This window comes from Vombatus ursinus, unplaced genomic scaffold, assembly GCF_900497805.2.
Source record: "Vombatus ursinus unplaced genomic scaffold, bare-nosed wombat genome assembly UNPS02014791.1, whole genome shotgun sequence".
NCBI classification, from domain to species: domain Eukaryota; kingdom Metazoa; phylum Chordata; class Mammalia; order Diprotodontia; family Vombatidae; genus Vombatus; species Vombatus ursinus.
This window is the reverse complement of record NW_020954569.1, coordinates 65,424,103-65,440,065: the sequence shown is the minus strand read 5'-3', so window position 1 is coordinate 65,440,065 and position 15,963 is coordinate 65,424,103. Positions and strand designations below refer to the sequence as shown.

Below are 15,963 nucleotides of genomic sequence, written 5' to 3'. Positions count from 1 at the left end.
TCTGTCTCTCTCTCTCTCTCTCTCTCTCTCTCTCCCTCTCTCCCTCCCTCCCTCCCTCCCTCCCTGTTGGTCATTTAGGGTTAAGTGACTTGCCCAGGGTCACACAGCTAGTAAGTTTCAAGTGTTTGGTCTGAGGCCGGATTTCAACTCAAGTCCTCTTGACTTCAGGGCTGGTTCCCTATCCACTGTGCCACCTAGCTGCCGCTTAATGAATCCATTCTCAAGGCAAAGCCTCTATTCCCCCTCTTCAGTCTCTTTCATCCCCATGTATTGAAACTCTTTTTCTGTCCTATGTTGTACTCCAGCTCTCTGCCCCTTCCTTTGGTGCTCCTAGAAACCCTATTATATCATTAACAAACTTCTTCTCACTTTATACCTCTTTTCCTTTCATGCTTCTTCCATCTTTCATGGAGACCCCACTCGCTATTGTACCCATCACCTGGCCGTCCTTTCTGGTACTGTCAGAAGTATTTCTTGTACCCCAGACGTACTTGTGCTAGAGAGGGAGGTGACATTCCTTCTTCCTCATTGCCATTTCCAGTCACTAAGCAGCCTTGCTTGTTGTGAGGATAACTGCCTAAATACATCACCCATTCCCGATCCTAGTTGTAGTTATCTACCAGTCACTGCTTTTTCTCCCTTCTTCTTCAAGAAATTTAGTAACGGGCTTACAGTTTATTGACCCTCTCCAAACTAGACCTGTTCTTACATTAGAGAACTTCACCATGTGTTTTTTCCCCCTTTAATTGTTTTTGGTAATTTTTTTTAAAATTACCTCCATTTCCAAATATATTTCTCTTCCCTATTCAGAGAGCCATCCCTTATAACAAAAATTGAAAGAAGAGAGGAAGAAAACAAAGTGGACTCTTTTGCTCATTCATTATCCATATGACACCCTCCAACTGTGAACATAGCCCAGAGTTCTTTCCTGTGTCATCATCTGTACATTCTCTCTTGTTGGACATATCAACTGCCATGGGTTTAATTATCGTTTGTATTCAGATTACTCTCAGTTCTACAAATACTGTCAGTCTGTCTTCTATACTGTAGTCCTGCATCACCAGTTGTGTACTGGACATTATTAAGTGGATATCCCATAGGCATCTCAGACTGAGAAACTAAGAATCAGAGGTTAGGTGACTTGCCCACGGTCACATTGTTAATGTATATTTTAGGATTAAAATTCAAGTCTCTTCTGATTTCAAGTCCAGTACTTTTTGTGCAGTATTAGCCTCATAATAATAATAATAATGATGATGATGAACATACAAGTTTTTACTAATGTGTGAATAGTTACTTCCCTAAGCACAGTTATTTAAACAGTTGAGGTTAATTGTATTTTAAAAGATTAACAGATTTTATCTATACAATGGGAATAATAATAGCACCTACTTCCCAGGGTTGAGCATAAAATGAGGTAATATTTGTAAAGTGCTTTCCAAACCTCAAAACTCTCTTTACATGCTGCTATTGTTACTAGTAATAATAATAAATTTTACTTGCTATTGTTGACCTGTTGATTTTCAAAAATAGCCTGTAGTTTTCTCTTTCATACTAGATGGCTCCTATATGTTCACGCACCATTGAATGAATAAACGTCCTGAAAACCAAAATGGAAATTTTAAATTACCATTGAATGATAATGGAGCAATGAAATTTTAAAGGCAGGGCTACTTGAATATAAATGTAAAATTGTTGACAGGATAGGGGAACCTTTGCTCTCTGTAATTTTTCTTTAGAAACACAAGAGTCTCTGTAGATTTATATAGTTGGCTTATTCAGTGTAGCAGAGTAGAGTGAGCACTAAAATGAGAGTCAGGAGACCTGTATTTTTGTCCCAGCTCTCTCACTTAACTTATGTTGTATTCTGCAAGTTACAACTCCTTTGAGCCTCTGTTTCCTAATATATAAAATGAACAAGTAGGAAAAAGTGATGTGAGATATTTTCTAGCTCTGTCCTATGATTTTATTAATTTTAAGTTTGGTTCTAACAAAACATTGTGGAGTAGTACGTTTTCAGCATGGTCTGAAATTCTGGATTATTTGAGTCCAGTATTATGATATTAATGGCACTGTCACTTCTTAAAGAGTGGCTAATTTTAAAATAGCTATGTTTGACTCTGAAATGTGTTTGTACTTATATTTGAAGATGGGTGTGACTGACCTAGAAATTTAATTTAAAATAATTGACATTGTAAAGAGTTCCAGAGGAGCTTACTTTTCTTAGAACAGGGAAAATAGGTACATAGGTTATAAAGAGTGTTTTCTTATAAAGCTGTATTTGAGATTAGATTCTAATTATCTAGCATGGAAGCAAGATTTATTTCAGATCATTTATTAGGAAATAACCTAGTTTAGCATTTCCAAATTGGGTTAGATTTACACTTATAGGAACTCCGTAAATGTTGAATTGAATTAATATAAATTACTAATGTTCATTGAATTGTGCACTTAAGTTTACTAAGCACTTGATATTAGTTATATGAGTGATCAGAAAAGTAGTAAAACCAGAAGAGTGCAGCTCTGGAAGTCAGGGGAATTAGTAAGTATCATAAAAGTCAGCAATGTCATATATATTGCAGAAAGGTCAAAAAGACTGATGGCTGAGAAAAGGCTATTGTATTTCACAATTAGGAGAATGATGGCCTTTGAGAAAGTGATTCAGTAGAGCAAGGATATAGAGGCAGGAAACATAACTAATCTTTTTCTGAATCAGCCTAAGATTGGATTCTAAAAATCACCCATGGAAATAACATCAGAGTTAACTTATTCCACACTTAGGTTAGAGGATAATTTCTGGCCACGTTCTTCCTCTTCATTTTTACATTTTCTTTCTCTTTTATTGGTTAATTTTTTTCCTGCCTATAATTGGTATGGAACAGTGCTTAAAGTAGTAAGACTTGTTTTTGAAGAGATTGTTTACGTTCTGAATTAGACTTTGAACAAATGTTCAACTAAGGACAGTAAGACAAAGAACTACTTAAGAATACTATTGCCTTACAGCTTAGTGTTTCTTATAGCATTTGTATGATGTTCTACGTAATTAGTATGGACTTGAATAAGTGATACATTAGTCTTAATGCACTAGTCTTCATTAATTTTGCAGAAAGTTAATTAAAAAAAAATATTCCACTGCTGTGGTGACCAGATGATAAATGTGAGCAGGACAAACCTAGAGAGGGCATCAACTATATTTTTGAAGGGAGTGGTCTGAACACCAAGTTTTCATTTTATAAGACTTGAAAAAGTTGTTTCTGGAACTTCTCAGGGAATATTAAAATGTAAGTATCTACTTTTAGACTGTTACTTGAAGCTGCTCAGTGCTGTTCAGTGATGGCGAGTGTATTTTGTCCATTGGGTTGTAAGCAGCTACTGGAGATGTAATTTAAAGATAGAAACACATGACAGGACCTTAAATATAATTTTTCAGTTTGATTATTAAGAGATTTTAAGAGATCACCTAGCCCATCTCTTCACTTCCAGGAAGCCAAGCCAAACAAAATGGGTGTCAATTCTATTCTTAAAACACTCTGGCTAGGGAATTTCCACTACTGCCGTCTGTTCTAATTTGGGATAGCTCTAATATTTCCTGTGTTTAAAGGTATGGATAACTTTTTAGGTAATGACAGTTTTTAGAAATTCCTTAGTTTTTGAAGTGGGTACTGGCCTTAAACATTTCAGATGCTTAAATCATTTCAATGGTATATTATTTTATATTTGATTTTTGACTTTTTGGATTTTATTCTGTTCCTTTCTACTCAACCATTTGTATGTTAAGGATGATCTTTTGCCAATGTGGTCTGTGCTAGAAGTTTACATCAATTTTTTATTCTTACTAATTGAAAAGGTTTGGAATTTGAAGACATAATCTTTAAGAACTGGGAGTGCATAAACAGGTGTCTTATCAAAACATTTACTCAACACTTACTATGTATAAAGCACTGTAGGGAATAGAGAGAGATAAAAAAAAAAACATGGTTCTTACTCTTCAGTAATTTACAGCCTTACCTCACCACACCTATTGCAGATAGATGTCCCCTTGTAACATTCCCTGACAGGTGGGCCATTCAGCTTCTTCTTGAACACTTCAAGAAGAAATTGATACTTGGATTTGGATAAAGCTCTAATATTAGTTCTTCACTTATAACAAGCTTAAATCTGCCTCCTCAAAACTCCAGAATCAAAGATTTTTAGGTTTGGAATGGACTTCAGTGACCTCATCTAGTCTAACCTATACTCACAAAAGAATCCCCGCAAGTCATTATCCAGCCTCTGCTTGAAAACCTTAAATAAACGCAAACCCACTACCTCCTTGGGCAGCACATTCTACTTTTGGGTAGCTTTCATTGTTAAGATGCTTTTCCTGACATGGTTTTTCCTAAGTAATAACTTCCTTTCATTTAGTTGCTCCTAATTCTTCCTGTTAGACCAAAAAGAATAATGCCTCTTTCACCTGGCAGTTTTTTAAGTTCTAAAAGATAGCCACTATATCTCTTTGGGCATTTTCTTTCCTTTCCTTCAACCTATCTTTATAAAATGTGACATGGACTCAGGGCCCTTCACCATTCTATTTGCACTTTGCATGATCTCTAGCTTATCGCTATCCTTAACTTGTGGTTGCCAGAACTGAACACAGTACTTCAGATATGGTATGACCAGGGTGGAGTACAGAGAGACTGATACCTCGCTATTACTGGAAGCTGTGCCATTCTTAATGCAGCTCAAGATGTATAAGCATTTTCAACTGTTCTGTCACACTGCTGACTAATGGGTGCTTGCTGTTCACTCAAAAACCTCAGGTCAAACATTCCCATCCATTTCTTTCTTATCGCTTTATTTGTGAAGTTTATTTTTTTTTAACCCAAGTGAAAGATTTTACATTTATCTTTATTGAAATCTGTCTTAATGGATTTAACCTAGTGATGGTATGTTTAGATCCTTACTTTGTCATAAATGGGTAGAAGCAACTAAAAAGCAAATATTTGGTGAGGAGGGTCAGGGGATGACACTTCATGTCAGGAAAACTCTTTAGCTATCATAAAGAGCTATCCAAAAGTGGAATAGGCTGCCTAGTGAAGTAGTTTGTGTCCCCTCATTGGCGGTCTTCAAACAGATGCTGGGAGACCTGACCAATTTGTCAGATAAATTGTAGTAGGGATTCCTCTTAGTGTATGTGTTGGACCAGATGGTCAATGAAGTCCCTTCCATCTTCCATTAGCTGTCCCTCCCAACTTGTTGTCAGCTGCAGATTTGATGACCTTGATCCAAAGCATTGATAAAAAATGTTAAATAGCACAGAGCCACACATAAATTCCAGTAGCAAGACATTGGAGACCTCTTGCCAAGTTAACATTGAATCCCGAATGACTCCTCAGTCCTACCATTCAAACTGTTCTGAATCCATTTAATTGTATTATCACATTTTACTATGTATTTCATATCTTGAGATGCTCTATCAAATCAAACCTAGTTTAAATTATAGCTCCAGAATTCCCTGATTTACTCCTTTATTAACTTTGTCAAAAAAGGAAGTAATATTATTCTGGTATGACCTATTCTTGTTGAAGCCATGCTGGCTTTTAGTAATCACTGCTTTCTTTCTGGCTTTTCACTACCCTGTCACGTTAATGATCCATTCTAGAATTTCCTTGGAAATCAAAGTCAAATCTTTTATTTGAAGACTCTTTCTCTTACCTTTTTTTTTGGGGGGGGGATCAGAACATTTGCCCTGTTTCTAATTAGTCATTCAGTAAATATTTATTAAATGCCTACTATGGGCAGTGGTTCTATGTTAAGTGCTAGGGATACAGAAATCTCAAAAAGACCACGATCCCTGCCATGGAGGAGCTCACATTCTAATGTGAGGGAGGGGTGGGATGCAAAAAACTTCATACAGTTAAACTGTATGCAGGATAAATAGGAAAAAATCACCACAGGGAGTGCACTAGAATTCATCGGGATCAGAAAAGGCTTCCTGTTACGAATCAAGGAAAAGAGGATAGCCAACTGTGTTAAAGGCTTTAGAAAGGTCAAGAAAGGTGAGGATTGAGGAAAGGCTATTAGATTTGACGATTAAGATCATCAGTAATTATTAGTAATAATTAGTAATCATTATTAAATGTCGATAGAGCAGTTTTCATTTGAATGATGAGATCAGAAGCCAGGCAGTAGAGTGTTAGGTGAGTGAGAGGAGAGAAAATGTAGGCACTTACTTGAGGAGTTTGGCCACAAAAGGTAGGAGAGATAGGTTGATTGATTAGTGAGAATGGATCAAATGAAAGTTTTTTGAGGGTAGAAGAGAGGTAAGTATGTTTGTAGGGAATAGGGACACAACCTATAAATAGGGAGAGATCGAAGACAAATGAGAGTGTGGGGATGATAGAGGCTCCAACCGGCTGGAGAAAATGGGATGGGTGGATAGAGCACCGGCTCTGAAGTCAGGAGGACCTGAGACCAAACACTTGACACATACTAGCTGTGTGACCTTGGGCAAGTCACTTAACCCCGATTGCCTCACAAAAAAAAAAAAGAAAAAGAAAGAAAATGGGATGGCATGGGATCACTTATGCATGCCTGGCCAAAGAGACGGGTCACCTCTTCATGTTTAACTGGGGTGGAGGACATGGTGGCAGAAGGCATCTGGGTAATGTGAGATTAAGAGGAAAAGAGACCAGAGAGCTCTCAGTGAATGTCCTCAATTTTTTCAGTGAAATATGAGAGAAGGTTCTTAGGAGAGAGTTGGGGGATACAGGACCATGGAGGGATGAAAAGATTTACAAGAGACGCTGTAATGAATGGACTGTGAGTTAATCGGGAGGCTATAAAACGATTGCCTTGCAGTGGTAAAGGCCCAGTTGAGATTATATAATATAAATTTGTACTGGATCCACTTGGCACAGTTTCATGATTTTTTTCCATCTTTGTTAAGCAGCACATGCATATTATCCAAGGCTTGAGGCTTAGCAGGACAAGATGGCAATATTAGGGAACAAGGCACTCCCACCTCTTCTTTCCCATACTCATTCAAATACTGTTGGCAGTAACTTGGCAATCATCCACTGGTTCTTTCAGTATCTGGGGATGCAATTCTTCTGAGCCAGGTAACACATCAAGGTGTGTGTTCTCTTATTCTTTGCTTGCTAGACTTTTCTACTTTTTCTCTCCTGGTTCAACTAGAATTTGAGAATTTAGAAATTTTTCATTTATTAATTCATTTGATCCTTAATTTGAATATCAACTCCCTGTTGGCCATTTCCCACTTTTGATTTCTAGTGCAAAGGTCACACTAAGAACTCAGCAGTTCTGCTTCTCTTTGTTGTCAGTTATCATTGTCTTGTCCACGCCAAGCTGTGGGCCTCACCATTCTTTGATTATCCTTTTACCCTATATAGCTAGAAAACTTTTTTGTTCCCTTAGCCTCCCTCACCAGCCTTGCCTCATTCTGAGCTTTAACATTTCCTGATGTTATTTTATTACTATTTTTTTCTTTTGGTGAGGCAGTTGGGGTTAAGTGACTTGCCCGGAGTCACACAGCTAGTGTTATGTAAATGAGGCCGGATTTGAATTCAGGTCCTCCTGACTCCAGGGCCTGTGTTCTATCCACTGCGCCACCTAGCTGCCCATCATTCCACGTTCTTGTGTTCATCCTTTGTACCTTCCCTCTTCTATACGAAGATACTTAACTAGCAGATCACCAAAATGCTTATATATAGATTACCTAGGTTTTAGCAAAGCATTTGATAAAATATCTCTTAGTAGTCTAGTTGGTGAGTTCTCTGGGCATCACCTGTGGGCTGTGGTTCTGTCTTCAGGTGCTCCTTAAGAATAAATTCAGTATTTATACCTCTTTCTTCCCCAGATTAAACCAGCAGCCTAATTTCTTTTAATTATGCCTGGTAATACGTTTACATATATTTGTTTAGTTTCTCCATATATCCCTTCACTTATTCCCACTACCTCCCCCCATAATTATTGATACTGTAAAGTATTTCATTTTGTCAGTGTTCTCCCATCTCCTGCCTTTTTTTTTTTTTATTCCCAAAGGAGGGAGGCCCAAATTTGAAAACCATAACCTTGTGGTCAGGCCAATGCAATATGACTTACCTTTTACATGAATGCACCTGAAGAGTGCCTTACTTACTTTAGTAGCTGATTTATGCTATTGCTTCATTTATAACATAGACCTCTGTTTGTCTGGGTCTTCTCTATTCTATATAGTTGGCCTTTTGGCTCTGAATGGAAGCCCAAAAGTTCTACTTTGCATTTATGACATTTTTTTCTTGTTTATTTTCGTCTCCCCTGTCAAGATTTGAATTTTGATTCTGTCACCTATTCCTCCCAGATTTGTCCTTAGGAGATGGTTATTATATCTTCAAAGCCATTATCTACGTCACTCATAAAATAAAGACATATGAGGATTGAGAGAGGCTTATGGAGGATTAGCTCTTAAGAGGAGCCTTGAAGGAAGACAAGGATTTTAGGAGGTGGAAGTGAGGAGGAGGGAATTACACATACAAAGGAAAGGCTGTCCCCTTTTGAAGACAAAGAGGAAGGGAGATAGTTGTTGGGTTTTGACATTAGCTAGTAGTCTAATTCGTCTGGTTCATAGAGTGTATGGAAAGAAATAATATGCAATAAATCTGGAAAGGTAGTTTGGAAACAAATTGTAGAGAGTTTTAAATGTCAGACTGAGGAGTTTGTGTTTTATCTCTTGGAATTAAGAGGTGAAGGGGGCAAGGTTACATGTTCAGAATTGTTCCTTGGGAAGATTATTTTGACTGGTATGGAAGATGGATTGTGTAGAAACTGGAACTCTGAAGGAAAATTAGGGGAATAATAATGATAATAATAACTACCATTTACATAGTGCTTTAAGTTTTGTAAATATTTTTTTTAACCTATTTGATCTTTTACAATATTCCATTCAACAATTTATGAGGGCCAGAACTAGGGAGACCAGTTGAGACTATAATGCAGTAGTAGTCCATTTGAGAGAGATTGAAGGCCTGAATTAGAGTGGTAACCATGTGAGTAAAGAGGAGACGCAATCAGAAGAGATAATGTGAAAGTAAAATAGACAAGACTTGGTAACTAATTCAGTATGTGGAAGAGTTGAGAATAGCTCTGAGGTTGCCAACCTAGGTAACATTATAGGAAGGGTGGGTTATGTACTCAATCAATATAAAGAAGTTTAGAAAGGGGGTGAATGTGGGAAGAAAGACAGTGAGTTCTGTTTTGGACTTATTGAGTTGGTAATATAATTAGTGTTAGAATTGGGAATTGAACCTAGGTCTTACTATTTCTAGGTCTAGCAAATTGTCTTGCCTCTTAGCATTCTTTATACTGCTTCTAAAGACTTGATTTGGGTTAGATATGTGAAATCTGCATTGTTTTGTTCAGATTGGACTTTTTCTATATGTATCTAAAAGTTTAATTGACATCTATTTCACATTCATTTCCCAGATATACACCCCCTTAAGCCTCTTGAGCCTTCCATTGTAACAGAAGAAGATGGCTAAGTAGAACCAGTTGGGAAAAAAACATCTGCATCTGTTAGCATATGCAACATTAAGACACATAACTGGTATTCTTAAGTGCACTTGAATCAAAAGAAAGATCCCTGCTTAAAAGAACATAACCTTACAACAAATCTTTATACAAGGGGTGAACAATCAGTCTATTACTTTGTGTAAATCTAGCCCAGTGGTGATTTTTCTTAGCCTTTTTCAGGCCTGCACAACTTGTGGCACACTAAAGAATTTCCTCTACATACAAAGGACGTTTTCCAAATCCTTTGAAAGGCAAGCGTGGCTTGCTGGCCACAGGTTGTGCAGGCCTAGCCTATTTACTACGTTTACTGTATATTTTCTAACTTACTGGGGACAAAGTCAAAGATATTTCATATAGTGTGTGTGTGTGTGTGTCTGTGTGTTTGTGTCTGTGCGTGTACGATTTCTCAGTTTAGTACAATTTTTTGTTTTCCAGACTTTTGTATTTTTTCCTTCTTGGTTAAACTGGATTTTAAGAATCTAGGACACACCAACTATAGAAGAAATTCCTATGACTTAAACGTGTCTTCATTCTACAAGTTCTGACCCTAAGAGAGAGAATGTTTTGTGCCCCTTGCAAAATGTAGGTGACTTCAGATTATATAATGTATGTTTTCTTCCTTTGTTTCTGGTTTATGACTTTGGTAGCACTTTAGAATTGACTTTAATGTTGTTACAGGTGATCTGTTGTAGTTATTTGTACCTTTTTAAAATATTAAAATGGTTTTTTAGGCATTAATTGTTAGTATGAAGTAATAACAGCAATAAAAATAGAAGAGCTTGGCTGGCTATTTTCTTAGTCTGTCACTTGTATAGAATAAATAAGTTTTAGTGAAATGTCCTTGGTTAATTGTTCTCTGTACAAAGTAAGGAAAGGGACAATCGCAAAGAAAGAAATAGTGACAAAACATTTTCTTCTTAGTATTTGCTTCACATGAATTTCCACTTTCCCTCAAGTTTTAGTGCCAAAAGAGGAGGATAAGAAAGTTGAGTACAATTTAGGAAGTCAAATAATCCTTTATTCCCCCAAAGTGGGCTTTTTGGGGAGATTGGAGTGGGGATAGTGGTGGAGGAAGGGAATCTGGGAAAAGAACCTCTAAATGTTATTCCTTGACTTTTAACATTTCCATTCCTTGGTTGGCTATCATAAAACTTTTTTCAAACTTACTGATTGCAGAAATGACAACTAAGTATAAACCTTGCCTAGGATGCCCTCCAGAAGGATATAGACAGATCTTTGTTATTGATAAGGTGTGATGATGGAGTTGTTAGGTTTAAACTGGACTGGTTTTGAAAATTAGCTGAGCTTAACATTCTTCTACATGTGTATTTGGTTCTTTTTTGGTCACCAAGCTTAACAATCTTTTACTTGTAAGGACTTTTTTCCATCAACTGAATATTTTTATCTGTAGTCTTTGATGATATTACAAGAAAACATTGAAATAGTTTGGGAGTCGTTAAGATTAGCTGTTATATATACAGTTATATCTTTTTTTAAAAAATTTATTTATTTAACTTTAGTTTTCAGCATTCACTTTTAAAAGATTTTTCTGAATTTTTTCCCCTCCCTCCCCAAGATGGCCTGCATTCTAGTATAGGCTATACATATTCAGTTATATCTTAATGGGGTCTCAGTCAAGGTACTTTTAAACTATTAATCAGTTCATGTAATGACTGTAATATAGAGGTACAACAAACATCTTGTATCTTTGAAAGGAAAACAAGCAACCCTAAAAAACTCTTCTCTCATTTCTTCAGTCTTTTGTCACATTTATGAGCATCTCAACCAGGACTGAGGATAGCATATGGCAATAAAATAATGGAATAGAAAGAACTAATGGAAGCTGAATATAAAAGCAGTATGCTTATCAGAACATTATATGATGCTTATCTAAGGAATACTCCCCCAAAGGATTTTTATACTTGAACATCTTGAACTAGAACATTTTCTATTGAATTAGATTTTTGCTACTTTTGTTTTCCTGTTGAGTATGATCTTTAATAAACTACTCTGTCTTCTTGACATCTTTAATTGCTATTAATTAAGGATAGTAGTATTTTTCCATCCTAAAGGGTTAGTCCAATACTATCATTATGCATTAGAGTATAGTTTGAATTGTGTCACAATCAAATTAAAGGGTCTTTGATACTTTACCTTGGATAATAATTCTTTATGTTTGAAAACCTTTACAACTGGGGCAGCTAGATGGCACAGTAGTTAGAGCACCTGACCTGGAAGACCTCAGTTCAGGAAGACCCGAGTTCAAATGTGACCTCAGACACTCTTAATAGCTGTGTGGCCCTGGGCAAGTGACTTAACCCTGTTTGCCTCAGTTTCTTCATTTGTAAAATGAGCTAGAGAAGGAAATAGCAAACCACTGTAGTATCTTTGCCAAGTAAACCCCAGATGGGGTCATGAAGAGTTGAACACGACTGAAATGACTGAACAACAACCACTATTTTAAAAAAAACAACAAAAAAACTAAAGCTCTCCAGTGAATCTAAACATTTTGTATTGATCTTTAAAAAGCATGCTCTCAGGGCAGCTAGGTGGTACAGTGGATAGAGCACTGACTTTGGAGTCAGGAGGACCTGAGTTCATATGTGGCCTCAGACACTTGATAACTTACTAGCTGTGTGACCCTAGGCAAGTAACTTAACACCAGTTGCCTCACTCCCCCCCCCCAACAAAAAAAAACAAAAATGTGTTCTCCAATTTTTATCTTAATTATATTCAAGCTTGTTGATTTTTTAAATAGTATTTTCTTCCCTAATCAGCCAGCAAGTATCTTGTAAGCACCTAAAATGTATGGAGCACATGCTAAGGCAAAAAAAAAAAAAAGTAACAATTTTTGCTCTCAAGGAGTATATTCTATATAGAGAGAAAATACTTCCATTGATAAGCACGTATAGAATAAATATATGCAGGATAAATACCTGGTTATGAGTTGGAAGGCACTAGAAGTTGGGGGAATCAGGAAAAACTGTAGGAGGTGATGCTTGAACTTTGTTTTGAAGACAGTGAGGAATTCTATAAAATGGAGGTGAGAGGGAAGTGCATTCCAGGATGGGGTCAAGAGGTGGAGAGGTCAGCCAATGTAAATACATGGAGATGATGTGAGAGGAATAACCAACTTGGCTGTTATCATCAAGTGCAGGAAAAGGAATAATGTATAATAAAGCTAGAAAGATTGGTTAGGACTAGGCTCTGAAAGCCTTTAAATGACAGCCAAAATTTGTGTTTTATTTAAGAATCAAAAGGAGCCACTGGAATTTATTGAATAGGGGAGTGACATAATCGTATTTGCCCTTCAGGAACATCATTTAGATAGCTGTGCGGAGGCTGGGTTGGTGTAGGGAGAGATTTGAGATAGGGAGATGAATTAGGAGGCTATTACAATAATTCAGTCAAGAAGTGAAGATGTAAATAAGTTGGCAACTTCATGTGTAGAAAGAAGGGAACTGATGTGAGAGATGTTGTGAAAGTGGAAAAAGTAGCATGATATATCAGATGAGAAAGAAAGGTGAGTTGAGGATAATGCTAAGATTACAAATCTAGGAGACTGGAGGAACGATAATATCCTTGACAGAAATGGGGAAGTTCAATAAAAGGTGAGTTTTTCAGGAAAGATCTTGAGTTCTCTTTTGGAAATGTTGAATTTGAAAGGACTATAGGGTATTTCACTTTGAAATGTGTCCCATATGTAGTTGGGTATGAGAAACCAAAGCTCAGAGACTGGTTGGATATATATATCTGAATCTTCTGCATTAGGCAGCTAGGTGGCACAATGGATAGAGCACAGGCATGGAGTCAGGAAAACTTGATTTCAAATCTGACTTCAGATACTTACTATCTATGTTACCTTGGGCAAGTCACTTAACCCCGTTTGCCACAGTTTCCTCATCTGTAAAATGAAACAGAAAAGGAAATCAAATATCTTCATAATTTTGGAAAGGGCAGTTTCAGTTGAATGATATCAGAAACCAGATCATGAAAGATTGAGAAGTGAATGAGGGGAAAAAATGGAGGTTGGTTGGTTGGTTGACTGTTGTCCTTTGTTCTCAGAGTACCAAAATGACATCACTATGTTGAGATCAAGGTAGAGCGTATCTGATTGTGGCTGATCAGATGAATATTAGTTCGGAATGCTCCACCACAGGTCGGGCATAAATAGTCCATGTGAACATTTGGAGTGGAGATACCTGTAAATTTATGTATCTCATGTTTCTTTTGAGTTACTGCAATTCTCCTTGTTCATAGAGCACAACACCTTCTTAGATACTAGCACGCCATGCTTGGTGATCCTGCACCAGGGTCTCCTATGTCTCACAATTGATTACCAAGTTCTTCAGAGAAACCTTGAGAGTGTCCTTGTATCATTTTTTCTGACCTCTGTGTGAGTGCTTGCCTTGTGTGAGCTCTCTATAAAATAGTCTTATAGGCAAATGTACATGATGTGGCCAGCACATCAGAATTGTATTCTCTGCAGTAGAGTTTTTGAATACTTGGCAGTTCTGCTTGAGAAAGGACCTAAGTGTTTGGTACTTTATCTTGCCAGGTGATTTTTAGAATCTTCTTCAGACAGTTCAAATGGAAACAGTTTAGTTTCTTGGCATGGTGCTGGTCGACTGTCCAGGTTTCACAGGTATACAAAAACTGAGCACAACAGCTCTATAGACCTTCCATTTGGTAGGCAACTTAATACCTCTTCTCTCCCCCACTGTCCCTTGGAGCTGTCCAGATGCTGAGCTAGCTCTGGCAATGCATGTGTCAACCACGTCATGTATGTGTACCTCCCTGGATGATAATATGCCGAGGTAAGTGAACTTATCCACAGCATTCAAAATTTCTTCATTTCCTGTAACAAATAGTTCCACGTATGGATGGTGTGATTCTGGCTGGTGTATTTTCTTGGTGTTAATCATTAGACCAAAATTAGCACAAGCAGTAGAGAAGCAGTGCATACTTTGTTGCATCTCATCTCAGCAGCTGCATTGAGTGCACTGTCACTTGTGAACAAAAAGTCATGTACCAACTCTCCCTCCACTTTAGTCTTTGCTTTGTGGCCTTTTCAAGTTAAATAATTTACCATCAGTGCAGTAGCTGACCTTGATGCTGTTTTCATCCTCATTGAAGGCGTCTGACAACATTGTTGAAAAGATCATACTTAAAAAGCATAGGATCAAGCAAGCAGCTCTGCTTCACTCTGTTGGTGACTTGGGAAAATGTGAGAGCATCATCCATTATCCAGAATCCGTGCAAGCTGTGCTGTCATGAAACTGACATACAATACTGATGAACTTCTCTAGGCAACCAAATTTTGCCATGATTTTCCATCCGCCCGCATGGACTGACAGTATCAAAGGCCTTGGTCAGATTGACAAATGTTGTATACAGACCTCTCTTCTGCTCCTGGTATTTCTCTGGAGTTGTTCAGCATCAGACACCATATTGACCATTCCTCAACTCTTTCTGAAGCCACACTGGCTCTTGGGTAGATGACCATCTTTGCTAGCAGTCACTAAGAGAGAGACTTCCCTGTGATTGTCACAGGACAATCTATTTCCTGGAGGCATCCTTGAACTCCTGAGAGATAACCTCCTCTCTCCATATAACCCCAAAATTTAGGTTTGCTTTTGTATGAGCAGTGGATGCCCTGCCTTCTAAACCTCAGCTGGAATAGAATCAGCACCAGACGCTTTGCCTAATGGCTTTCAAAACCTTTTCTTCAGTTGGAAGTTTGGCTAGAGAGGGATTGACTTCAGTCTGAGATATATGGTCAATGGCATCAGCACTGATTAATGATGGTCTGTTGAGAACACTATGGAAATGTTCAGCCCATTTCTTTGGGATCATGTCCTTATCATTAATCAAAGTGGTACTTTACTTTTGATGGAATTAAACATTGTCTTCTTAGAGACAGATGAACTGTCTTGCTGGTAAACCCCATGGAGTTCTTGTTTTTCGTTTAGCAGTTTCTGAATTTCCCCATCATTTTTGTCAAACCAGTCTCGATGTTTGCCAGTGTTTTCACCCAGATGTGTAATATGTTGCTGTACACCAAGTCTCTGAAAGCTTCCCACTCCTTTTCTGCTCTGCTGTTGTCAACTGTGTGTTGGCTCAGCTTTCCTGCAAGTTAGCAAGTCTTCTGCTAGTCTTCTTGCCTTGGGGCTACCACTTTTGTCGAATGTGAATCTTTAGTTTGGAGATGATAAGTCAATCAGTCCAATACTCTGTGCCACACATTGCCTTCACCACTCTCACATTCTATTTGTCTTTTCTCCTTACAATGACATAGTCTGTTAAATGGCAGTGTTTGCTGTAAGGGTGCATCCACGAAGTTTTACTGCATTTAGGTAAATGGAAAACAGTGTTGGTGATGAGAAAGTCATGAGATGCACAAGTCTTCAGTAC

At 37.6% G+C, this 15,963-nt stretch overlaps 1 protein-coding gene across 4 annotated transcripts in view; it reads left to right on the top strand.

The window, feature by feature from the left end:
• The window catches only part of SMAD2 (SMAD family member 2), a 92,176-nt gene that overhangs the window by 27,841 nt on the left and 48,372 nt on the right, over positions 1 to 15,963 (top strand). The gene's annotated exons all lie outside the window — the stretch shown is intronic.